Below are 27,952 nucleotides of genomic sequence, written 5' to 3'. Positions count from 1 at the left end.
TTGTGAGGCAAGACTTGCCCTGGGTAAAGCCATGCTGACTTTGTTCCATTAAACCATGTCTTTCTCTATGTTCTGTGATTTTGAACTTTAGAACACGTTCCACTATTTTTCCTATGTAAACTACCGTATTCCCAAGATGAATCTATTTTCTAGGGAATAGCTAAAAGAGAATCAGTTGATAATATATATCAGACATTTCCACCATTAACTTCTTTTGTGAAGAATTGAGCACATTTTTTACAATGAGATGTAGATAAACAATGATTTGCTTTTGCTCTAACATCACATGATGGTTTAGTGAATCTTCAAATGGTAGAAACAGAAATTTTGCATTATATCTGGTATTATGAATTTCTGTAGCAAAGTGTTACAAGCGCGCGCGGGCGCGGTCGTCTCGGGCGGGTGGTGAGCCCTTGGGCCACGGCAGGGCCCCAGGAGGAGCCCAAGGCCACACCGTGGGAGGTGAGCTGAGCAGGCATGGTGAGCCAGGCAGGCAGGAACAGAAGCAGGGAGTCCGGCCCTCAGCCGGACCTGCATGCCCATGGTAGCCAACACGGGGAAGTTGACTAATGAACGGTCCTCCGACTGTTCCCGGCCCTTTCGGACCTGCCGCAGGGAACGGCAATGGGCAGCAGGCCGGACAGAGGCGAGGGCAGACAGAGTCCTTATACAGAAGACGTCAGACGGGGGCTGAAGCAGACACTGTAGACAAGGCTGGACGGAAACATGGCACTGTCCATCAGGGCGCCCTACTCAGCCCACCCGTGGGACTGAGTCGCGGACCACCCTGTCCCAGACGCGCCCTACACAGCCCAGGAAGGCTGGTCGCGGACCACGCTGAGAAGGAGGGTGCAGGGAAACTCCAGGCGAACAGGAACTCCGATGCTGGGATACTCACATCCGAAGTCCTTACGGCTGGCAGGCAGGGAAGCTCTAGAGCCCGGGGGACGAATCCCTCCTGTTGGCCACTCCAGGGCCCAACAGGCCAGAAGGCTCAGGAGCCAGACAGGACGTAGGACAGAACAAGCGGAACTGGATCAGGATCAGGCAGCTTCAGGATCAGACATCAGGAAACACGTCAAGGCAGACATCAGGAAACACGTCAAGGCAGACATCAGGAAACATGGAGGACCTGGATCGGCAAGGTTACAGACGACTGTAGTGCACAATCCGCAGGCCCGGTGCAAATGAACAGACAGTCCTTAAATACTGGAGGTAGAAGGCAACTCCCTAGGTGGAGCTTGCCAGGACCGCCCACCGCTGGTCCTATAAGTCAGGTGGAGAGCTGCGGGCCAGCCCCTAGGAGAAGGGCGTCACCAAACAGGAAGTCCAAACGCTGAGGCATGCAAGCCACAGGCACAGCTAGGCCTCTCAGGCCCTGGAGCAAGTCCTGGATGGAACGTAGGCGAGGCCCTGGCTTCAGAGCGGCCTCTGGAGGAAGGTAAGAGACCTCCTGTAGCGCAGCAGCAGGGGGGATCGCAACAGCAAAGTAACATTTCTTATCCTAAAACAGGTCCTTTCTGATGCTGCATAGCAAAACACAGCCTATGTTGGGTGACCATCAGCATTTGTTACTGGGATACTGTGATGGGCAATTTTTCTTCTTCTGATATACAATAAAGTGAAATTCAAACATAGTGGAATCTTTGGACAAGTTTAATTTTGTATCACACCTCTTTTCTTTGTATCTAATGATTAATGGTGTGACTACCCACTTTCTGTTTTATGTGCTTTAAAATCCTACATATACTGTAGTTACTGGATATCCATAAAAGTTGCAAACATAAATGTGTAAAACTGAAATGCATGCTGGAGCATTTGAAGTAGACAGGGTCATATATTCATATGAAATTGGGAATGCCCAACAATTAACACATTATGCCATAAGATATTACATCATATCAGATTAACTTTGAGTATGTCTATCCCTGACAACCCCTCATAGACTCTCTCTGGCCTAAGAGTAGATAAACATTTACAAAGAAAATATAAGAAAAACTGGAGGGGTATTGCTGTAATGACAGCTGAAAGAGTAATTGTATGAAACTGGGAAATGACCCAGACAGATTTATACAACGAATGTGGTATGACTTAATGACTAATGACTAAAACTGCTTCATATGAAAAATTTATTGCAAAAATTAACAGCACAAAAAATGGGTTTCTGTCTTTTTGAAAAAGGGGTTTAAACTCTGAAGACTACATCAAAGAGCTGAATTGTAAATTAAATCACAAACAAATCATACAAGCTGGCATCACCATTACAATTTAGAGATGTGGTGCATGCGAGGAAAGGGAGGCTAAGGATAAGTTTGAAGTAGAAAAATCTGTAAGAAGATGTTTGACAAGCTCAGTGTAGCCCCACCTTCACTGTTTCAGAAATGCATGATGTCATAAGGAAGGACAGATTACAAAGACCTGATAATGAGACAGATATATTGATATGAGACTCATAATGTCTTATCCAGGGTCATCTTAAAAAAAACTGTGAAAAGGAAAAGGATTAGGATGCTTCATGACAGTCTGGCACATAAATTATATTCGATTGCAGTAGATTGTCCACAATGATATATAATATGCACTGTGCATATAAATCTGAATGAGGATATTATAAATGATTAGTATAAATCATTGAGGCTCAAGCGATGGAGGGAATTTTATGCTATTGAAATGGGGTAGACTCAGGAGCAATCTTTCTTTATGGAAAAGGTGGTGGACCCATGGAACAGCCTCCCTGTGGAAATGGTGGAGACAACAACAGTATCAGAATTCAAGAAAACATGGGACAAGCACAGAGGATCTTTGAATGAGAGGACTATAAAGCTGAGCAAGAGATGAAGATGGACAGATAGGATGGGCAGAATGGTCTTTATCTGCCATCATATTCCATATTTCTATATTTAACCTAAGTTGGTAGGAGATGTGTTACAGGGAAGACGAGTGACCAGTCTGGGGGAGAGAAGGCAGTTACAAGTTAAGGAAGGCAGGGAGGGCAGTGGTTAGTTAGAGGGAAGCCTTTTTTGAGATTGGGAGCTTTGGGGTAGGAATCTTCTTCTTTGGGTACCTGGGGAAGGGAGTATGAGCATGAGACAAAAACTACTTAAATCAAGCCAGCTAAATCTGGTTGGCTAGATTTAGGATTGCTTTGGCATGACTATTTTCCGGTCACCTAAATCAGTCATCTAGAGCTGAAAATCAGCATTAGCCAGCTAAGCCATGAATTTTTAGAATTACACACATAAAAATAAGCATATATGTGCGTAAGTAGCCTGTACTCATGTAATCGCTCTTTTATAAAAATCAAAAGTACGTACATACTTTTGGTTTTGATAAAAACATTTTACTTTATCAAGCTTTTAATAGCTTTTAATATGTTTGTAAAGGGAATTTAAACACTCTTGTGGATTGAGATATGACTGTGGCATACTAAGAACATAAGAAATTGCCATGCTGGGTCAGACCAAGGGTCCATCAAGCCCAGCATCCTGTTTCCAACAGAGGTCAAACCAGGCCACAAGAACCTGGCAATTACCCAAACACTAAGAAGATCCCATGCTACTGATCAATTAATAGCAGTGGCTATACCCTAAGTAAACTTGATTAATAGCCGTTAATGGACTTCTCCTCCAAGAACTTATCCAAACTTTTTTTGAACCCAGCTACACTAACTGCACTAACCACATCCTCTGGCAACAAATTCCAGAGCTTTATTGTGTGTTGAATGAAAAATAATTTTCTCCGATAAGTCTTAAATGTGCTACTTGTTAACTTCATGGAATGCCCCCTAGTCCTTCTATTATTCGAAAGTGTAAATAACCAAGTCACATCTTCTCATTCAAGATCTCTCATGATCTTAAAGACCTCTATCATATCCCCCCTCAGCATTCTCTTCTCCAAACTGAACAGCCCTAACCTCTTCAGCCTTGACTTCCTTGGATTTCCCTTATTGCCTTTTACTCCTTTGCATCTAGACTTACCCCTCATGTACTTGATGAGTACTGTAGGCCACCCACTTCTCCTTCCTAGATCTTAATGTTAGGATGGTTCTGATATCAGCAGCTGAAATAGCTGTTGAAATCTCCTTCCACCTCCAACTACCATCTACCAACTCTTGGTCCACTGCTGCAGGTTGTAGGTTATGCCAGAAATTGAGATCAGGGGTTCTGTCCCCTTGGAAATGAACTCCTGGATATAGAGATTTACTCCCCCAGGATAGAGACACTTCGACTCCAGTCATTGGTTGCAGGAATCAAAAAAGATTACTCAACCATCCAGGAGCACCAGCACAGTATGACTGACTGTGAGGAACCTACCTGCCCCACAAAAACAGGCAAGGAGACAGGAAGAGGCTGACCTCCCTCTCTGAGCTCCAAACCCTACCTAGAACATTCTCTTGGACCATTATACTGAACCTTGGGTTAAACCATTTAAGCTACTCCTATGGATGAGTGCCACTGTAATTAGTCTGACCTGCTACATCTTTCTATTAATGTCAACTAATGCCAACATATCTTCCTGTGGGAAATACAGTAAAAACCTACTGTGAGCCAAGAGTCCCTTATATATATCAAAGATAAAATGTAGAGTTTAAAATGAGATTAAGAGGCAGAAGAGTAGCAATCATGTAAGAGATTGAAATATTGATTTAGTGGAACAAAATGAGAAGATTTGGAAAAAGTTATAAAGGTTGTAGAGTTGAAAGCAGCATGTTCTAACATGCTCAACAATATGGATGGAAATGAGAGTAAAAAGAATCAAGCACGACCCTGAGATTATAAACAGAAAGAGAAAGTGAAAGATTATAGACTAAGGTACTGATTCACTAGTGAGAGAGGAAAAAGAGAAGAGACAGTGATTGTAAATTGTAAATCCCCTCAATCTATACTTCTATCTGCCTATCTCTTTTTAGATACCATGAGGAGTCATTCTTTATAGAGTCATTAGTATATACTTTATTATTAGAATCTTGTCAGTTACAGCTGATATGACAGGTGAATATCTCAACAGGCTGGTAGACATGAGGATCACTTGGTAACTTCCCTGCCTGGTGTGAAGGTGGTGGACCTCACACATCACCTAGATAGGATTTTAGACAGTGCTGATGAGGAGTCAGCTGTCATGGTATCTTGGGCAACAATAACATAGGATGGTGTGGGAGGGAGGTTCTGGAAACCAAATGCAGGCTTTTAGGTAGAAGGTTGAAATCTAGAACCTCCAGAGTAGTATTCTTTGAAATACTCACTGTTCTACATGCAGGTCCCCAGAGGCAGGTAGAGCTCATGAGTCTCAATACATGGATGAGACAATGGTTCAGGGAAGAAGGATTCAGTTTTGTAGGAACTGGGCAACCTTTTGGGGATGGGGGAGTCTTTTCGAAAAGGACAGGATTCACCTTAACAGGGTGTAACCAGGGTGCTGGGGCTAACCTTTAAAAAAGAGATGGATCAGCTTTTAAACTAGAATAAGGGAGAAAGCCAGCAGTTGCTCAGCAGCACATGGTCCAGAGGGAGGTATCTTCCAAAAATAGTAATGAAACAGGAGAGACAGGCATTGCAACAGAGAGGTTCTAATAAAAGCGAAAGTAGTCCATGTGCCTATAAGTAAAGAACAACCTGAGTTAAAAGATTCAAAATTATACTTGTCAACTGATAAGTAGGTGGTTAATACAAACAAAAAACATACTTTGAAATGTCTGTATATCAATGCAAGATGGGAGCACTGAATGAAGAAGGGGATAGTAAGCAAATCCATGGCTCTCGTGCTAAACTTTCAAAAGGGAAACTTTGATAAAATGAGAAAAATTGTTAGAAAAAAACTGAAAGGAGCAGCTACAAAGGTAAAAAGTGTGCAAGAGGCATGGTCATTGTTAAAAAATATCATCATAGAAGCACAGTCCAGATGTATTCCACACATTAAAAAAGGTGGAAAGAAGGCAAGACGATTACTGGCATGGTTAAAAGGGGAGGTGAAAGAAGCTATTTTAGCCAAAAGATCTTCATTCAAAAATTGGAAGAAGGATCCAACAGAAGAAAATAGGATAATGCATAAGCGTTGGCAAGTTAAATGTAAGACATTGATAAGACAGGCTAAGAGAGAATTTGAAAAGAAGTTGGCAGTAGAGGCAAAAACTCACAATAAAAACTTTTAAAAATATATCCGAAGCAGCCTGTGAGGGAGAAAGTTGGACCGTTAGATGATCGAAGGGTTAAAGGGACACTTAGAAAAGATAAGGCCATCGTGGAAAGATTAAATGATTTCTTTGCTTCAGTGTTTACTAAAGAGTATGTTGGGGAAATACCCATTCCAGAGAAGGTTTTCATGGAATGATTCAGGTGGACTGAAACAAATCACGGTGAACCCAGAAGATGTGGTAGGCCTGATTGATAAACTGAAGATTAGTAAATCACCTGGACCAGATGGTATACACCCCAGGGTTCTAAAAGAACTAAAAAATGAAATTTCAGACATAGTAGTAAAAATTTGTAACCTATCATTAAAATCATCCATTGTACCTGAAGACTGGAGGATAGCAAATGTAACCCCAATATTTAAAAAGGGCTCCAGGGGCGATCCGGGAAACTACAGACCGGTTAGCCTGACTTCAGTGCCAGGAAAAATAGTGGAAAGTGTTCTAAGCATCAAAATCACAGAACATATAGAAAGACATGGTTTAATGGAACAAAGTCAGAATGGCTTTACCCAAGGCAAGGTTTTGAAGGAGTTAATAAACATGTGGATAAACGGTAGATGTAGTGTACTTGGATTTTCAGAAGGCGTTTGATAAAGTTCCTCATGAGAGGCTTCTAAGAAAAGTAAAAAGTCATGGTGTAGGTAGCAATGTCTTTTCGTGGATTACAAACTGGCTGAAAGACAGGAAACAGAGAGTAGGATTAAATGGACAATCTTCTCGGTGGAAGGGAGTGGGCAGTGGAATGCCTCAGGGATAAGAACATAAGAACATGCCATATTGGGTCAGACCAAGGGTCCATCAAGCCCAGCATCCTGTTTCCAACAGTGGTCAATCCAGGCCATAAGAACCTGGCAAGTACCCAAAAACTAAGTCTATTCCATGTTACCGTTGCTAGTAATAGCAGTGGCTATTTTCTAAGTCAACTTAATTAATAGCAGGTAATGGACTTCTCCAAGAACTTATCCAATCCTTTTTTAAACACAGCTAACATGAGTTAGCGCGCACTAACCTGAAAAATGATTTTTACGAAAAATCAGGGATAAAATTGATCATTTCTTTCTTTTAACCGATTTCTAACGAATTTAGAAATATCATACGATATTTCAATTCGTTAGAAAAACGATTCACATCCCTACTGTCTAGCAGCCACTGAATATCTGACTTATCTGGTTATCTGCCAGTTGAATATAGGGTCCTAGATATTTACTATTAAAAATAATAAGAATGTGATTGAGTAGCAGATTGTTTCCATGGCACTGCAGACTAATTCTAATATATGAATGTCTTGTAGAAATCATGCAATTAAGTATAATATGTAAGCATCCAAAATGTAGCAAGGAGGACCCTTGCTAAGAGCCATATTTAAGAAGCCAGCAATCTTAGAAACCTTGACTATGTAGAGATACATACTTCTGCAGATTTATCCAGTGGTTACTAGGCTACCTTTTCAGTGTTTGCAATCCTCTGGTTTTTTTCCTATGTCTGTTAGCTATCTCTAGAAAAGGTGAAAAGAGAGAATCTTTCTGATTCCTCCCACAGTTTGCAACTGCACATCTGGAATGAATGGAATGCTAACAGCACTTTGATATTCAACATTAGGCATCACACAAATAGATAAAGAGAACTTACAGAGTTACTTCCCATTACTGTAGCGTAGACCTGTTTTACTAAAGTTTTTCTCCAGTTCCTGGGGTAATTTTCAAAACTCTGGGTAGATGCAAAGTCCAGGGATACTTTTATCTATGCATTTTGCACCAGTTCTCAAAGGGGAAAGTATGTGCATACTTTTCTTTTGAAAACTGCACAAGGAAAAAATACACACAGAAAGTTGCACTTACTTTTTCTGCGGATATTTTTTATGGCAAAAAGTGTGTGTAGTTTTGAAAATGCAAAACTATGGGGGGTATTTTGTAAGCCTATCGCATGTGGGGAGGAGTCGGGGTGGCGAGGAGGCAGACGCGGCAGTAACTTCGCTGGCGGCGATAAGGTAAGACCCATTATCGTCGCCAGTAGTGCACCCAATAGCGCCACCTTTCACGGTGGCGCTATTGGGTGCAAAAGCCAGCAGCGATAACACCGCAGTTGTGCGATCGCTGCCGGCTATCGCGGGCCCGACCCCCCCTTCGCCCCCTCGCCCCCCGTTACCGCTGGGATTCACCATTCTCTGCGAGAATGGAAAGTCCCGGCCTATGTGTGCTGTTGCCTGCCCCAGGAACCCCACCATGAGAATACAGAAAAGTATGCATCTTATGGAATGATGTGCGTACTTTTACCTGCATCCAGGGTGGTCACATTTCTAAAAGCTCTTGTATCCATATAAGTTGCCATTTACAATTGCCCTCCCTGTGTCTATAGAAAAAAACTTAGGAGGTAATTTTCAAAGGTGTGACACATGTAAATGTAATATACTTTCGTAGCAATTTTCAATGGCATATATTGTACCAGTTTTTAAAAGCCCACTTACATGGGTAAAGTGCATTTACAGGTGTAAAACCCAATTTTTTGCATGTAAATCCTTTTGAAATTTACCCTCTTAGTACCTGATTTTAAAAAGAATTTACTCAAATAAAACTGAGTTTTACTTGAGTTAATGCACTTTACACGAGTAATAGGGCTTTTGAAAATTGCTACAATAGTAAGTTATAATTATATGCATAACTCCTTTGAAAATTACCTCCTCACTGGTCGCTTGTAAAAGCCTTGCGGGCACCAAACCTGGGAGATATGTGCGTGTCTCGGACCCATGCACGCCACGTGGTTTTTAAAAGGCTACACCAACACCATATCTCCTGTTACGTGCACAAAAATATTTTTGACAAAAAGGGTGGGATGTTAACGTGGTCTGGGTGGGGCATAGGAGGGACATGGGCAGGTCACATCTGTAGCATAAGTATTTACATGCACAAGTGCATGCCGGGGTACCCTACAGTGTTACTTTACTTCTGCTATGGACGGCATGTAAGTAATAAAATAAAAAACAGAGGCTAGTTAGTGAGGTTTAGGGGGTTGGGCTAACAGGGTCCAAGTTAGGAAAACTAACAGGGAGGGGCGTAGGAAGGCTGATCAGTTAACTGGGCAAACTGGGAGCGAACTGGGAAAATGAGCTCTAGCGTCGGCATTACGTCTCTACTGAAATCTCCCCCACTTACGCCATCCAGGCAGCATTTGTGCGCGTGTTTGCACGTCCATATAAACTAGGGCGCACATGTACACATGTCCATATTTTATAACATGTGCACATTTATGTGCACATGTTATAAAATGGCCACGGCCATTGGCGCGCACCAGCAAATGCGTGCACCTGTGTGCTCATGCGCGACTCTTAAAATTTACCTGAGGGAGTGATGTCATCGAGGCAGGCTGGTGGCATTTTCACGCCATGAGCCCTTTATGAGCTGGCAGTAGGTACGTGTGCACACCTAGGAGGAAGTTCCCAGGTGAGAGGAAGCTGGCGGCGTCTCAGCCACGGCGGAGGCAGGGGAGACATGGGAGCCCCAAAAAGGAGAGGCTTGCATCGGCAGCAGCTCCCTGCCACTACCAGCAAGGCAGCAACAGGTGTGCACAGCCAGTTGTGGGGCACCGCGGCCGACATGCGTAACAGTACCCCCTCTTCCAAGCCCCCTCCTGAGTGTTTTGGCTTCCTGGGTGAGAGGCATGGAATTGTTTTATCAGGTCTTTATCAAGTATATTGGAGGCTGGCTCTCACGAGTTCTCCTCTGAGCCAATTCCTTCCCAGACGAGAAGATATTCTCAATTTCGACCACGTTTTCTCTCGTCAAGTATATAGGTGGTGTTGCTCTTAAAGGTGAGCTGTTGCGGTTCGAGTATCTTTCTAGAGGGCCAGGAGAGTACCAGGGGCTTTAGGAGGGAGACATGGAAGGAGTTGTGGATCCTTTAGGATGAAGGTAGACGGAGTTGGTAGGTCACTGGACACAATTGGTGGAGTACCGGGAATGGATCGATATTAGAGATGTGAATTGGAACCGGAATCGATAAACAAAAAACCCACCCCGACCCTTTAAAACTGATCCCTTAGCTTCCCCCCCCCCCCAAACCTTTTACAAGTACCTGGTGGTCCAGTGGAAGTCCCGGGAGCGATCTCCCACACTTGGGCCGTCGGCTGCCACTAATAAAAATGGGGCCGATGGCCCTTTGCCCTTACCATGTGACAGGGTATCAGTGCCATTGGCCAGCCTCTGTCACATGGTAGGAGCACTGGATGGCCCGCACCATTTTTAAAGTGTGTCATTTTTCCCGCCCTCCCCCAAAATGATAAGAGAACCCCACGAACAATTTCGTGGGGTTTTCCTATCAGTTTCGGGGAGCCCCCGATTTCTGACAACTTTGAAAATATCGTATGATATTTTCAATCATCAGAAGCATGATTCACATCCCTAATCGATATATCATGGGGCCAACCGCATGGATGGAAGCTTGAGCTGGATGTATCGTGTACTGAGCCAGACCCTCTCCCCGGGTTTAAACTAGAGGGCTGGTCTATGGTGAGCATCAGTGAGTCTCTTGGTTTTATGCCCTACTTCTTGAAGCATTTGCTGCATATGGTTCCAGAGGAGGTGCAGTTCTTGGGCCGTCAACTGAGCTGCAGGTGAGGGAACGGTCAGTGGCAGTGGCAGGGGGGGATCAGCTGCCTACCATAGATTATCTGGAAGGGTGAAGATCCGGTGACGGAACAAGGATGAGAGTTATGGGAAAACTGTGCCCAGGGAAGCAGTGTCGCCCAATCATCCTGATGAGCATTGACATAGGCTCAGAGAAAAAGCTTCAGTGAGTGGTTGGTCCTTTCCATCTGCCTATTTGCTTGCGGATGGTAGGTGTTCGTGAAATCTAGAGTGATGTTGAATTTCCTACAAAGGGCCCTCCTGTACTTGGCTGTAAATTGTGTTCCATGATCTGAAATAATATGCTTGTGGAGTCCTTGGAGCTGAAATATGTGTTGGATGAAGAGCTGTGTCAGTTGAGGAGCAGAAGGAAGACTAGGCAAGGCTATAAAGTGCCACATCTTGGAGAAACGGTCAACTATTACCCAGTTGAACGTGTTGCCGTTTGAGAGTGGGAGATCCATGACAAAGTCTGAGGAAATGTGAGTCCAAGGTTCCTTGTGGGCTGGCAACGGCTGTAACAGCCCCCAAGGTTGTCCCACCAGGGGTTTCTGCTGCTCGCAGACAGGACATGAGTCCACATAGGCCAGGACACCATTTTGCATTTTGGGCCACTGTTGCGTTCGTGCCTCTTCTCTCCCCTTCCTCCACCCTCTCTACCTGGGATGTGACTCCCTTCGGCTCTGACGGACAGTGCAGCCGCGGCTTCTCTCCGCCTCTTGGTCCCGGTTTCCCCAGGCTGGCCTGACTCTTTGGATCCGCCATGTTCCCATGACGTAAGGGCGCACGCGCGCACTCCAGACTTTGAACCAGCAAGGGCGCGAACCTCAGGGGCGTCCGCCCGCAGTGACATCATCCATCTGCACTTTAAAAGGTCTTTGTTTGCTAACCTCTAATGAGTTAGCAAGGAACTCCAATGGGACTTGCTTCGGCAGTCCACGATACTTGCAACAACGATCCGAGTCAGCTGGGGAACCCGTCCCCACTGCTCGGCCTTTTCAAACTTACCAGGAGTACCCACTCCACGGGGGCTCCGCTCTCTCTTCTTGATGTCAGATTGCCAGAACACTAGGAAGACTCCTCGTTTCCTGGAAGCGATCGCCGACGTGAACACAGTGAGTTCTGTTACATAGGAATCGGTACTCACTCCTCGAGGGCCTACATTCCTATTGCGCTGAAGACTCCATTCCATCCAAGATGTTATCGCAGGTACAGAGATCAAGAGTTACATTGGCAAGATTACAGATAGGAACCGGTACTCGCTCCACGAGGGCCCATGTTCCTAGAATCTTATACAGACTCTCTTCTACTCTAGAAGCCATTTCATCTACAGCAATTATAGAAACATAGAAATGACGGCAGAAGAAGACCAAACGGCCCAGCCAGTCTGCCCAGCAAGCTTCGCACTTTTTTTTTCTTCTCATACTTATCTGTTTCTCTTGGCTCTTAGTAACCTTTTGGTTCTATTTCCCTTCCACCCCCACCATTAATGTAGAGAGCAGTGTTGGAACTGCATCTAAGTGAAATATCTAGCTTAATTAGTTAGGGTTGGAACCGCCGCAATAAGCAAGCTACACCCATGCTTATTTGTTTACCCAGACTATATAATTCAGTCCTTGTTGGTTGTTGTCTGTATATAGATCCACTTTTCTTCATCCCACCTGCCGTTGAAGCAGAGAGCTATGCTGGATATGCGTGAAGTATCGGTCTTCCTCCCCTGTCATTGAAGCAGAGAGCTATGCTGGATATGCGTGAAGTATCGGTCTTCCTCCCCTGCCGTTGAAGCAGAGAGCTATGCTGTATATGCATTGAAAGTGAAGTATCAGGCTTATTTGGTTTGGGGTAGTAACCACCGTAACAAGCAAGCTACTCCCTGCTTTTTTGTAAATGCAAATCCTTTTTTCCACATTTCCTCTTGCCGTTGAAGCTTAGAGCAATGTTGGAGTCGCATTAACCGTGTGTATGTTTATTGAATAAGGGTATTATTTCCAGGTAGTAGACGTCATTCCCGCGAGCCACCCACTCTTCATTCACGTCCTCTAGACTTTATGGATCCACAGAACTCTGTGAGTTCTTATTACAGACTGTTTGTGGGAACCAGTGCTCACCTACGGCTCCTGTTCCTGAATGTACTGAAGACTCTCTGTGGCATAGAGACCATTGCAGACATCTACTATTGTAAGTGTACCATCTTGTATCTAATATACCCTGTCTACTCACTACTTCTAGTCTCTCTCTACAGCTCAGCGACCCAGAGATTATATTCCAGTATAAGAAGGACTTCAGCCTTGCTGGACACAGCGACTCACTACTGCCACCTCTGTGGTCCAGCTTCCAGTCTAATAAAAAACTATTGCGTTTACCTCATATTCTAGCCTAGCCAGTGGTTCTTCTCAGGATCTCCTCCTGAGCACGCTGTCATCTGCCATCGCCCCAGGGATTCACCATTTCCTCTAAGTGGTCATTCCTTTCACTATTGTCACCTTGTGGGAGCCAACCACTACAGACCACTGACTCCGCTCACGGAAGTATTATATAGACAGCTACTCCTCTTTCTCTGAGACTTGCCAGCAGCTTATATATACTTTTAAGTCTATGCTGATGATATTCAGTTCACTGTGCCTTTTACTGATTCATGGTCTAAAACTTTCTCTCTCCTACAGCTATATCTTTCTACTATTAAAACATGGCTTTCTCATAACAGACTGAAATTAAACACAAGCAAAACAGAGTTAATCTATCTCTCTACTATACCAGACTCTCCTTTGCAACCACCTTCAACATTCATCTTTGACAATCAAATCATAAATATAAAAGCACATGCAAGAAATCTAGGAACATACATTGACTCTAGACTCGATATGACTCATAACATATCGGAAATTGTAAAAAAATCCTTTTTTAAAATTTACATGTTAAAAAAGCTTAAACCTTTACTCCTTCCAAATGAATTTCGGCTAATTACTCAAGCATTAATCCTAACCTCCCTAGATTACTGCAATTCACTATACCTTGGTCTTCCTCTAACCACTATACATCCGTTGCAATTAGTTCAAAATGCGACTGCCCCTATGTTATTCAATGTTTCCCGCAGAAATCATATTACTCCCGTTCTACAACATTTACACTGGCTCCCAATTCCACAAAGTATAACATACAAGATACTGTCTATTGTTAATAATTTACTGTACAGTACTGATTCCGTTTGGCTATGCTCCTTGTTAAGAATTTACAAACTGTCTAGACAACTACACTCATATGATAAATGTTTATTGGAAATTCCTTCTATAAGATCTGTTGCTTTATCCTTGACCCGAAAGTGTGCTTTCTCTGTAGCTGGTCCACTACTGTGGAATTCTCTCCCAGATTATATCCGTCTAACTTCAAACCATAAAGAATTTAAGAAACATTTAAAAACTTATCTCTTCTCTCAAGCCTTCAATCTTCAATAACATTTTTATCATTTGTTGTAATTTATCATCTATTACAGTACCAAGTACAATTTTTTGTATAAATTGTAATGTTTTAACTTATTGTGTATGTAAGTAATCATGTACACCACCTAGACGGATAGTTTTCCTACCCATTGTGCGGTTTATAAAACTTTTAAATAAATAAAATAAATAAATAAATATATATACAGATTGCTACTCCATAGCGGGGGGCATGATAGATTGCTATCTCAATAGCGAAGTACTATATACCTATTGCCAACTCCTCTTCCTTGGAGAGTTGATCCATAACAGATTGCTACTCCTTAGTAGATTGATACAGCTTGCTACTTCCTTTCCTTATAGGAGCAACTAACAGCAGTTCGCTAATAGAATTACAGATAGCTAACTCCTCCCCTCTGGAGGGGCAGGTCATGTCATATTGCTACTCCTTCCCCTTTCAGGAGCACAGCAGAACAGCTTGCCAACTCCACCCTCCTGGCGGAGTGAGCGACAGCAGATTACTACTCCTCCCCTCTGGAGGAGGTGAGCATAACAGATTGCTAGCTCCTCCCCTTTGGAGAAGGAGAGCGTAACAGCCACTAATAGAATCACTGAAGTGATGCAAGAGTCCGAGCTCATCCAGGGTGGCCTCAATGCTGACTCGTGGAATCAGTACAACACTTTGTTGCGGATTTATGTGGAACGACCATCTTCCCTGGAGGGACAGTCATGGTGGTTGAGAGCAGGACCCGTGCAGGATCTATAATATGCCGGAGTAGTTCAAAGTATCCTTGGGGATAGAAGAACGGGAAAGAGCATCTGCTTGGAGGTTTTTGGCTACAGGTCAATATCGGGGTTCGAAGTCAAAGTGGGTGAAAAAGAGGGCCCAATGGGCTTGACATGGGTTCAGAAGCTGAACTTGGTATAGATATTCAAGATTTTTATGATCTATGTAGATGGTGATACGGTGCTGGGCTCCCTCTAACCATTGGTGCCATTCCTCTAAAGTGAGTTTAATGGCCAAGAGCTCCTTGTTGCCAATCCCGTAGTTACATTCCACTTGGGAAAATGTCTTATAAAAGGAGCATGAATGTAAGGTGCCCGAGGACGAGTACTGGCTTAAGACGGCCCCCTATCCCTTTGGAGGAGGCACTGACCTCCACAATGATTAGACATTGTGGATCAGGATGCTGGAGAAAAGGTTCCCAGAGGAAGGCTGCCTTTAAGTCCTGGAAGGCTGCTACTGCCTCAGGAGGCCACAGTTTAGGGTTTGCTCATTTCCTTGTCGTGAGCGAGGCCACCAGCTTAGAGTATTTGTGAATGAAGATACGATAATAATTGGCAAAGCCAAGGAATCTCTGAAGGGCCTGCAGGCCAATAGGTTGTGGCCAACCTAGAATACTTGAGCTTTTCTGGGTTCATTGGAAACCTCACTTGGAAACTTAGTAGATTGATACAGCTTGCTACTTCCTTTCCTTATAGGAGCAACTAACAGCAGTTCGCTAATAGAATTACAGATAGCTAACTCCTCCCCTCTGGAGGAGCAGGTCATGTCATATTGCTACTCCTTCCCCTTTCAGGAGCACAGCAGAACAGCTCCTGCACTGCAGCCACCTCCGTGAACCAGCAGATCCCGGTCCGGGTCACTACTCGCAACCGGCAGGATAAATAAAAGTGGCCCGGAGCCCAGATTCAATAAGCTTGGTGCAAAAGGGGGCCATGAAGCGTCACTTCACGGTCAGGGCCACTGAAAAGTCCTGGAAAACTAATATCTTATTATTCTCATATGTTAGAGATCGCTCAGCTCTTGATGCTCGCAGGATTTCGCTCTTGTGGGCGAAATTGAAGATTTTAGCAATAACGACACGCGAGCGTAGATCAGAGTCTCTCTTCGGGCCCAGGAGGTGCGCCCGCTCCATGCAAAGAGGGCCGTGTGCATGCAAGAGATTTAACTCTTTTTGTAACCAGCTTTCTAGGAAGAGCGGCAAATCTTTATCCAGCAGAGCCTCTGGGAGTCCTAAGAAGCGGAGGTTCGATCGCAGTGACCTGTTTTCCAGGTCCTCCAATCTCTCAGTATGTTTAGCGAGGGTTGCTTTGATGGCCATAAGCTCAACCTGGGTAACCACCCTGCTATCATGGAGGTCTGAGACACGTTGTTCAATGGCATTGAATCATGCCTCATATCCCGCAAATGCCGTAGTTAACTCAGTAAGTTTGTCAGAAATTGTTTTGAGTTCTGGGCCTAAAATTTCGGCAATTGCTGTTTTAATTTCAGCGATCGCCACTGTAGCCAATTGTGCCGGGGTTTCAGGCGCCATATTGGGTCCCGGATCAGGGCCTCGCGGCTTTTCTTTCTCTTTCTCTTTTTTGGCTAACCGGGCTGCCATTACGATTACCTTCCGAGATGCCGCGCTGGAAAGAAGGATGCTGAGTAGCTTCTGGTGTAAAAATCTCGTGTTTGGCTGCAGTGGATGGAGCCAGATTCTGGAGGGTCGGCGCTGCAAAGGGAATCACGTCCTCCCTGTACACGGCATCACGTGACCTCTCTACCTCCTTTTTAAAAGTTAGTGCCAGCAGCTTGGTTCCACTTTGGTTAAAGTGGAGCCCATCCTTTTGGAAAAGTCTCCCTCTTCCGAAAAGTTTCCCCAATTCCTTACAAAATTGAATCCCTTTTCCCTGTACCATCGTCTCATCTGATCTTTGAAACTCTGGAGCTCTGCCTGCCTCTGGGGACCTGCATGTGGAACAGGATGCATTTCAGAGAATGCTACCCTGGAGGTTCTAGATTTAAGCTTTCTACCTAAAATCCTAAATTTGGCTTCCAGAACCTTTCTCCCACATTTTCCTAAGTGAGGCAGAGACCCCGCTGGGGCTTCACCACTACCAGCCCGCGTTCCCCTTAGGTTGAGCCCTTGGGTACCGTGACCAGCTGGATTTATGTGAGGCCTCTGGAAGGATAGAAGTCCAAAGATTGCGCAGTACGTAGTAGGTGTTCCAGGCAAAGGTCGTGGCAGGCGGCGTAGCTCATAGTCAGGTCCGATCCAAAGCCAACATGAAGCAGAAGAGGTGAGGAGGACAGGAATGAAGGAGGAACTCAGGACAACACAGCAGTTGCAGGAAGCAAGGAAACCTTTTGCCAAGGCATCTGCTGGTGAGGTTGCTTTAAAGTTGAGCATTTTTGTGAAGAATGTTTCCTATTTGTTTTCAGGAAGAGGTTTTCTGCCACCCTTCCTGCCCAAGAGAGAGAAAAGGAGAACTTGTTTTTCCCTGTTGACCTTGACCTTTCATTATGAAAGATCCCAAGTTACCATCTGGAGAGGCCATCTGAAGTGCCCCACCAAAGTCTCTGCCCCAGGAAAGAGAAGAGGATTGAAAGTTTTGGAGGACCTGAATCTCAAATTTTGTCTGAGAAGGCCATTCCATGTCATGTAGGAGACCCCTGGCCTACCTAGGGTGAGACTGTTTCAGGGTTCCATTACCAAAGGACACTTTCAAAAATAGAAGAGCAGTTTGAGAGAATAACTTTGGGACATGGATGTAACCAGAATGACATGGAAGGAGATGCATATAGGGAAAATAATCCATGCTGTAGATACATGGTGTTAGGTTCCATATTAGGAGTTACCATCCTGGAAAAAAATCTAGGCTTCATAGTAGATAATAAATTGAAATCATTGGCTCAGTGTGCTGTGTTGGTCAAAAAAGCAAACAGATTGTTAGGAATTATTAGCAACTATTAGGAAGGGAATGGTGACTAGAACAGAGAATGTCATAATGTCTCTGTATCACTCCATGGTGAGACCGCACCTTGAAAACCATGTGTAATTCTGCTCGTCATATCTCAAAAAAGATATAGTGTCACTGGAGAGTACAGAGAAGGCAAACAAAATGTAAAGGGTATTGAATGACTCCCCTATGAGGAAAGGCTAAAGAGTTTAGGGTTCTTGAGCTTGGAGAAGAAATGGCTGAGGGAGGATATGGTAGAGGTATATAAAATCATGAAGGACTAGAATGGGTAAATGTGAATCATTTAGTTATTCTTTCAGATAATACAAGGACTAAGAGGCACTCCATGAAGTTAGCAAGTAGCACATTTAAAACAAACTGGAGAAAAATCTTTTTCATTCATCACACAATTTAAGCTCTGGAATTCATTTATTTATTTATTTATTTATTTATTTATTTATTTAACACTTTTTTATACCGACCTTCATAGTAATAACCATATCGGATCGGTTTACATAGAACAAGGGTATAACTGAAACAATAAATAAAAGTAATTAACAAGAGAAGTGAATAAGGCAAAGTTACATTTAACAAGGAGTAAAAAACTTGGGAAGCTTAAAAGCTGGAAGAAAGAAAGGCAGGAGGAATTATAACATAATACAAAAGGAATTTGGGTTAGAGCTTAAAATGCTTTAACCTGTGATTGTCCTTCGTTCGAAAGAATAGTGGACCTCTATCCTCTACGTCCAGGTGAGATAAAATTTAGTATAGCTGGGTTTAAAAAAGGTTTGGATAAGTTCCTGGAGAAGTCCATAAACTATTAATCATGTTGACTTAGGGAATAGGGAAAAGGCAGCGCGGCTCGGTGCGGGCTCGGCGCATGCAAGGTGCGCACAATTGTGCACCCCCTTGCACGCGCCGAGCCCCGATTTTTATAACATGCGCGTGCCTGCGCATGCGTGTTAGAAAATCTCGTGTCCATGTGTGCGCGCTGGGTAGCAAGTGCACATGGACGTGCTCGCGCAAGTTTAAAAATCTACCCCTAAGGGAAGGACCACTCATTGTAGCCCCTCCCTTTGAGGGAGTTTGGATGGCTGTACCCCTGTGTGAGGCATTAAAACCAGCTCCCTACTGAGATATTCAGCTGCCGCGCCATTGAATATCCCAGTTAAGTTAACCAGATAGGTATATATGGCTAATTTGCCCCTAGATGCACTAAGCCATGATATTTTCTCCCAGGAGGGAGTCCCACTAACGCAGGCGGTGTCATCACGATAGTGCGGCCCTTTTCATGAAAAAGCATTGCAGCTCTATGGCACATTCTTTTGTGTTGCAGTCAAACACCGCAACAAAAAAGAATGCGGTGAGCAGTCCTTTAATGCGATGGTGGCCCCAACCTCATGCAACTGCTATCACCTTAACGGGCTATTGGCTCCCCCCCAAAAATGGCTGCAAACAGGGTGGTAAAGCGGGATCAGTGTGGCCTCAAGATCCCCAAAATGTTTAAAAGTTAAAAAAAAGACCTGCACAATGACGGCCCCAGTCCCCCTTCTCCCCTCCCCAGAGCACACACATAAAAAATGGCCCCAGCTCCCAATACCAATACTACCCCCCAGAAGTAAGGACATCAACTGCCTGCCCCCCCCCCCCAAAGTAAGGACATCAACCCCCCCAACCCCTCAGCTCCCTCCAAAGTCAATTCATAAACCCTCCACTTCCCTGGCCCCCCAATTTTGTTGTTACTGGAAGGGTGGAGGTTTATGTTGCGACTTTAGGGCTAGCCCCCACTCAACCTCCCCGTTTGCAGCTTTTCTTTTTTTTTTTTTTTTTAAATTTCTGCTGCTTTAAATGTGTGGTGGGAACCTCAGGACCCACATTAGGGTCTCAGGTCTCTCACCATATATCTAACGCATTTTAAATTGGAATAGCTATTTTATCGCGGCTGACCACTTTCTCAGTCAGCCACAATAAAATATTTACAGAAAACTGACTAATAACCTTCCTTGCGTGCATTTGCATTATTCATGTTTACAAATCATATGCAAAGAAGTTTATTGTAATAGGGGAGGGTATCTAGGTAAAGAGATACAAAATATCGCAGATATCCATGATATAACGCTTGTTAGAGTCCTAATGTGGCTTGATGAATCACCCAGTTAATGAATATCAGCCCCCCTAAGTGTTGGTGTACAAATTGGTTTAGAGGTTTGAAAAGAAACTGATGTGCATAATTGTCATTATTGCAGTTATATTAATTTTCTTTATTGCCTTATGTCCTGGCTATTAATGTGTGATAAATGCCTACTATAAGTCTGCCACCAGTTTTAACGTTTCTGCAAAGGTGTCAACTCCACTTCCTTTTGCTACTGAACTTTCTGATCTCCATTCAAGTAAAATAATGACAGCCTATTTTTTATATCTCCTCCAAAGAAATAGGATTCCAGATGTTACAAATCAACTTCAACTAACATGAGACAAGCCCAGAGCCTTCACCCCTATGACAGATAAGAGTTCTAGCTAACCCATTGCCTATGGGCTTGATTGCATGGGTCCAATCTAAGGCATGGGATGGAGGCTAGTGGTTTTGGAGCTTGGAATATATATTGTCATACTAAATATGACAAAGGGGAAATGTAAGGGTGCTTTGAGAAGGTTCTCTGTGAAGCAAGGTTAGTTTGGTGGCAGTGAAAAATAGAAAGATAACAGCATAATCACAGAACAATGAGATTGTACTGATCAGACTTGTAGAAATAGTCAAGGCTGTTGAAATGCTAAAGTATGTTAAAGATTGATCAGTAAGTTATAGGTTAGAATTAAGTGTTGTTCCTGCCTTCAAAGCTCAATTTACAAGAAATCATAAGACTTACAAGAATCCAGTCTTATTAGCATATATGACATAAAATTATAATTCCAACTGGTTGGAAAATGTTACACAAACAAACTAACCCATTGGTGTGTAAGTTTAGAGATTGTTATGAATTTAACTGAGTGTAATTGCTCAGAAGAGTTGAACTGGGGTTTATTCTACATTTGGTAAGATGCACTGCTTCTATTATGAGATATCTTATTATAAAAGACTAAAAATGTTTCTCTTACTGGCTATTAGTATTCACTAGGGATGTGAATCGTTTTTTGACGATTTAAAATATCGTCCGATATATTTTAAATCATCAAAAATCGTTAGAGGCGATATTTAATAGGAATTCCCCAGATTTATCGTCAAAAATTGTAAATCGGGGGGAGGGGAAGGGGGAGGGCGGGAAAACCGGCACACTAAAACAACCCTAAAACCCACCCCGACCCTTTAAAATAAATCCCCCACCCTCCCGAACCCCCCCAAAATACCTTAAATTACCTGGGGTCCAATGGGGGGGGTCCCGGTGTGATCTTTTACTCTCGGGCCTCCGGTGCGTTGTGGAAATGGCGCCGGCGCTACCTTTGCCCTGTCATATGACAGGGCAAAGGTAGCGCCGGCGCCATTTTGTTTTTTGTCCCCCGACGTCAGGAGCGTAGGAGATCGCTCCCGGACCCCCGCTGGATCCCCAGGGACTTTTGGCCAGCTTGGGGGGGCCTCCTGACCCCCACAAGACTTGCCAAAAGTCCAGCGGGGGTCCGGGAACGACCTCCTTGCACTCGAATCATTTTGCCGTACAAAATGGCGCCGGCCATACGGCAAAAAACAAAATGGCGCCGGCGCTATCTTTGCCCTGTCATATGATAAGGCAAAGGTAGCGCCGGCGCCATTTTTACAATGCACCGGAGGCCCGAGAATAAAAGATCACACCGGGACCCCCCCTCTGGACCCCAGGTAATTTAAGGCATTTTGGGGGGGTTCGGGAGGGTGGGGGATTTATTTTAAAGGGTCGGGGTGGGTTTTAGGGATGTTTTAGTGTGCCGGTTTTCCCGCCCTCCCCCGATTTACGATTTACACGATATTTAAAGAAACAAAACCGCGACGATCCGATTCCCTCCCCCCCCCAGCCGAAATCGATCGTTAAGACGATCGATCACACGATTCACATCTCTAGTATTCACTGTTTATTAGTGCTCCCTATACTTCTAGAACCCTTCATTCATGGAGCTTGGAATTGGTCACTAGAGGTCGCCACTGAGCAATGATCATGATTCTCCGATTTCCTTCTGTATGGGACTGTGAATCTTACCATATTTTCATCTCAACTTTCAATTGTTTTATTTTAATTTATTTTTATACAGCCTTAGCCTTATGTAGTCATAGCCTTCCTCACACAAACTTAAACACACTGACAGTAACTTTGAAACAGCCTTGCCTGCTCAGGTCCAGAGATGTGTCCATTTTATAACAAGCATGCGTCTATGTGTGTATGTTATAAAATCGGCAGTACATGCATACATGTACGCACAATTTTATAAGGATGCACGCATATGCATGCAAATGCCAGCTGTACCACATAAGTGGGAGTGTTTTATGGATATATGCACCGACACAATTACCAGTTTCCCCAGTCCGTTCCCACTTCACCCAGGTAAAGACTAGAACTTCCTAACCCCTCTAATTAATCTGCCTCCCTTTTAGCCTCAACCCTTCAAACCTCGTTAACTAGCCTTGTTTTTTTATTATGCATGTAACTAGTTATGCCCTGTTTTAATTCTAAAATCTGGGAACACCCATGTCCTGCCAGACCATGCCCTACCCCTTTTTCCCCCCCAACTTTTTGTGCCCGTACCGGGAGATATGCTCGTACTTGCGTGCTTTTTAAAATCCATGCAGTGCATGCCAGCCAGAGAGATGCACGTATCTCCCAGCTATGGTGCATACCGAGCTATTAAAATTTACCCCACTATGTTCATATTAAAAAAAATGTTTTTCCAATAATCTTTTCTATATATGAGTTAGTTACTTCAGTGTTGTCCTATGATAGAAAAGGAAAAATAATTTAAAGTCTTATAAATTTCTAATGCTATTCCTTTGTTGATTAGCAGATGTTTCTATAACATCACTGCTTTGCTTTGTATTTTTTTTTTTAAGTTTCTTTATTGGGCATGACAACAAAAACAAAAGCAATCAACATTCAAACACTGATGTGTGCATGCCACCAAGTTTCAAAATGAACATTTGCACGTTCCCTTACTAATCTTTGCTTTGTATTTAGTAGCTCTTGTCCCATCTGACTCAACAGCCTGAAGTCCTGAGTCAGGGACTGAAGTCTAGTGTCTCCCTGGGCAGCACAGAATCAATGAGACATGGATCATCTTCTTCAAATAAATACCACCCATTTAAATGTCTTGAATGTTTGAATTTAAAAATACCATCACAAGCTCAAAAATCAGAAATAGAAACTTCTGGAAAGAACACTTGGTATTTTGATGTATTTATTTATTTATTTAACAAGCTACTGGTTTGTTCTTGTTTATGAAGATGTTCGTTCCTTGGTGTGGCAAACTTCAATTGCTGCCATCTGTTTACAGTTTAAAAATTTTGGTGGAGCTCAGAAAGACTGGTAAAACCCATTTCCTCAACCAGCATATCGTTCCTACGGCACCACAGACAGTGATGAAAGCAAATGAGCTTTCATGAAAAGTAACTCACATTAAATTTAAAATTTACAATATTTTCCAAATTTAAATTTCTGTGCATGTTGTGAGAAAAATAGAATATACACTAATGCTTCGGCTTGGCTCTCCTATCACTTTTCTTTGTGCTGCAGCAGTAAAGACAGGCTGATAAAAACTACAGACTTAATTCATCCTGTTGAACCATTTCCTGATGAAGCTAAGCCTCAGTTGCTTCATTCTGCCTGTCTTTTCTTTTGCAACATGGTTGAAAATAAATGACAGAAAAACTGACAGGGTAATATTTGACAAGACTACAGGCCAATTAACACAATTAATCAAGCAAAGGTTTGTGGAAAATCACATCCTTATGTCTACAGAGAAACAGAAAAACCATACAAAATGTTAACGCCAGTGGGACGAAAGCTTAATCATGTACTTTCATTAAACAAGCATCTTAACAGAGGAGAATTAATGTACAGAGCCATAAATTCACATTTTTGACACAGTGTGAACAATGTATCAGTCTCTACAGTATCTGCACAGCTGAAAGAGAGAGGAGATCACACTATTATTTATTTATTTTATTTAAAGGATTTATATACCGGAGGTTCCTGTATAATATACATATCACCCCGGTTTACAAGGAACGGTAATTATCGCTTCATATAGCGGTTTACATTGAACATGTTAAAAACTAAGTAACAAATACTTAAACATGAAATACTAAACATGAAATACTTAAACATGAAAACAGAAAACTAATGCTTCATATAGCGATTTAAATTGAGAGGTTAAACGTAAGTGACAAATTAGAGTATCTTACTAAGCAGCTCATAAACATGCGAGTTAATAAATAGATTTATTTATTTATTTAAGGTCTTTTTCATACCGAAGTATAGCAAAAAATGCCTTCACTCCGGTTTACAGAATAACAACTTGATACATACAACGAGTTTGATACATATAACTAACAATATGAAAGAGAATCCAATTAAAAACAAACAATGAACAATATAAATGGGTAACATGTAAACAAGATGTTACGGGGACTATTAAGTAATTATTTTAGGTTGAACAAGTCTAACTATGTCTAAATATTGCTTATCAGGTTGAAAATAATAATAATAGTAAATATATATCTAACTATGTAAAATATTGCCTGAACCAGTTATAATAAAGTGCTGATGCATTAATTCTATGACAAGACAGGGTAATGTCAGAGAGTCATTTTGGGTGTGTGAGGTATGCTTAACCAATGTCATCTGTGAAAGACTGACTGAAAATCCATGTTTTGAGTTCTTTTTTGAAGGATTTTATGTCTCTGAGTGAACTTAGATAGACAGGTAGGGAATTCCATGCTTTTGGACCCGCAATGGAGAGGGCTCTGTTCCTAGTGTTGGAGTTTTTGGCCAATGGAATAGAGGGTATGGTTAGGAGCAGTTTGCTTGACGTTCTAGTCGTGCGTTGTGGTTTGTGAGTTTGGAGCATGTTATCAAGGATGGTGTTATCTGTTCTGTGGATCGCGTTGTGTATGATTGTTAGTGTTTTGAACTTTATTCTTTGTTCGACAGGTAGCCAGTGAAGGCTCTTCAGTACAGGGGTTATGTGGTCTGATTTTTTTTTGCCGGTTAGAACTCTGGCAGCGGCGTTCTGTAATAGTTGTAGCGGTTTTAGGGTAGATTTGGGTAGACCAATTAGTAATGCGTTACAGTAGTCGAGGCTGGTAAAGATGAGAGATTGCAGGACGGTTCTGAAGTCTTGTTGGTGGAGTAGAGGCTTGAGGTGTTTAAGTATGTGGAGTTTGTGGAAACCGTCTTTTGTTTTCATTGCAATGTTTTTTTTGAAGTTTAGTTCGGAGTCAAACCATATTCCAAGGTCCTTTGTATTGTTCTTCAGTTGAATGCTAGAGGTGCCAATTTGAAAGGAGGGTAATGTGGTCATTTGGTCTGTGTTTCTATCGAAGAGTATGCATTCTGTTTTGTCCATGTTGAGGCAGAGTTTTAGCTGGTTCAGCATGTTTCGAATTGCGATAAGGTGGTTTGCTGTTAGTCGCAGTGCATCTTCGACCGTAGTTGTAATGGGAATGAGGAGCTGAATATCGTCAGCGTACATATAGAATGATATGCCTAGGCTAGCAATGAGTTGGCAGAGGGGGAGTAAGTAAATATTAAAGAGGGTTGCTGAGAGGGCTGATCCTTGTGGAACACCTGTTTCGAGGGGGAGGGGGTCAGAAGAGTTGTTGTTAAAAGTGACTTTGAAGAACCTGTTTTCTAGGAAAGAAGTGAACCAGGCAAGGGTATTGCCAGTAAGACCTGTGTTCGCAAGTCTTGATATCAGGCTTTTGTGGTCTACGGTGTCGAAGGCCGCAGAGAGGTCGAGTAGTATTAGAATGTAGCTTTGATTATTGTCAAAGCCTCTTATTATTTTGTTTGAGATATTGAGTAGAAGGGTTTCTGTGCTGCGATTTTTTCTGAACCCGTGTTGTGATGGGTGTAGGATTTTGTTGTTTTCCAGGTGTTCATTGAGTTGTGACAGTGCTGCTTTCTCAGTCATCTTTGCTAGTAAGGGGAGGTTTGAGATGGGGCGATAGTTATTCAGATCATCTGGATTGAGATTCTTTTTTTTCAGTATAGGTGTGATATTCGCGATTTTTAATTTAGTTGGAAGTTCACCTTCTTCAAGTGATTTATTTATGATAGCTGCTAATGTGGGAGCAATGATGTGTGATATTTCTTTTAAATCACGGGTAGGTATTACATCAAGATTGTGGCGAGCTGGGTTTATTTTCTTTAGCATTTTTTCGGTTTCGATGATTGAGATTGGTTCGAAGTTCGCCCATGGTGGGATATTTGGGGTGTCCATGTTGTCTTTGGTAACTGAGGTATTGTTGATGGTGGTCACTATTTTGTTTATTTTATTCTTGAAGAAAATGGCGAGGTCTTGGCTTAGGTTGTTTGTTTTGGAGGTGGGGGAGTTGATATTGTTCTCATTAATGAGGTTTCTTACAATGTTGTAGAGGGCGTTGGGTTGATTCGTGGAAGTTTTTATCTTTTGACTATAGTAGTCGCGTTTGGTGTTCAGGATGGTCTTTTTATATGTGGCAAGTTGTGTTCGATACCTTTGTAGGGAAGCTGTGCACTTTGATTTTTGCCATTCTTTTTCCATTTTTCGGAGGTTGGATTTCATAGATCTTAGGTGAGAGTTGAACCATGGGTTGGTTTTTGTTCTGTTATTATTCGATAGTTTCAATTTCTCGGGTTTATGTTGTTGGCGGTTTGTTCTGTAATGTTGAACCAAGATTGGGTGGCATTATTTATATTGGAGAGGTCTAGGTTCTTCATTTGTTTTCCTAGTTCCTGTTGGAGTAGAGAGGGTTGGAATGGGGGTCTATATTTGAATGATTGAGGTGTGGATGTTCTTGCTGTTAGATCGATTTTCACTTGAGTCTTACATTGTATGATGTGGTGATCAGACCAAGGAACTGGTTTGGATGATATGGTGGTATCAGAGAAGTACTGGTTGGTGAAAATTAGGTCCAAGGTATGACCAGCTTTATGTGTAGGATTGTTTACTATTTGGTTAAGGCTTAGGCTGGAGAGCATGTCTAGTAGTGTTTGGCTGTTTTGAGATATGGGGTTGGCATCGATGTGGAGGTTGAAATCTCCGAGAATAATGGTTGGTTTTTTCAAACTAATGTTAGTTATTAAGAATTCGAGGAATGGAGAGATCTCGTTGTCTAAGAGTTTTGGAGGGCAGTAAACTAGGCATATTTGTAGTGATTCAGATTCGAGGAGGGCGATTTCGTAGTTATTTGGTAGGTTGTGAGGTATCAATTTCATTGAGAGATGTTTTTTAACGATGAGGAGGAGCCCTCCTCCCCTGCGAGCCTTGCGTGGGATTGAGAATGTGTCATAATCCTTGTTGGTAATGTGGTTTGTTAGTACTTGGTCGGTGTTCTTGAACCAGGTTTCGGTTATTGCAATAAAGTCAGGGTTCTTTTCTTGAATTATGTCTGATATTAGAATGAATTTTTTGGTTAGTGACTGGGCATTTATCAAGATGAATGAGAGATAGAAAAGGTTTTTGATATGTTTTATTAGAGGGATGTTGATCAGGTAGTTGGTTTTGTTTTGATGATGCTTGGAGGGGGGTGAAGCCAAGAATGAGTTTTTGGAGTATCTTGTAGCGCAGTGGGTTGTCGTTGGTTGAAGCAGTGGTCTGGGGGTTGTCGAATTTGGGAAGATGCTTATATTCGGAGCCATTGTGAGATTTCAGATTGTGTGCCGTTTAGTAGAATTGGGAGGAGGTTAGAAGATGTTTCTGAATGATTTCTGGGAGTGTTTGGTGTGGTTTTGGTGTCTGGATGAGAGTTTGATGAGGTCTGTGTGATATCTTACTGAGATCCGTGTGGTCGGTGAGAGTTGTGGCGTCAGGATGAATGTTTGAGG

The sequence above is a fragment of the Rhinatrema bivittatum genome, chromosome 1 (assembly GCF_901001135.1).
Source record: "Rhinatrema bivittatum chromosome 1, aRhiBiv1.1, whole genome shotgun sequence".
In the NCBI taxonomy this organism is placed as follows: domain Eukaryota; kingdom Metazoa; phylum Chordata; class Amphibia; order Gymnophiona; family Rhinatrematidae; genus Rhinatrema; species Rhinatrema bivittatum.
Note: the sequence above shows the minus strand (reverse complement) of the source record.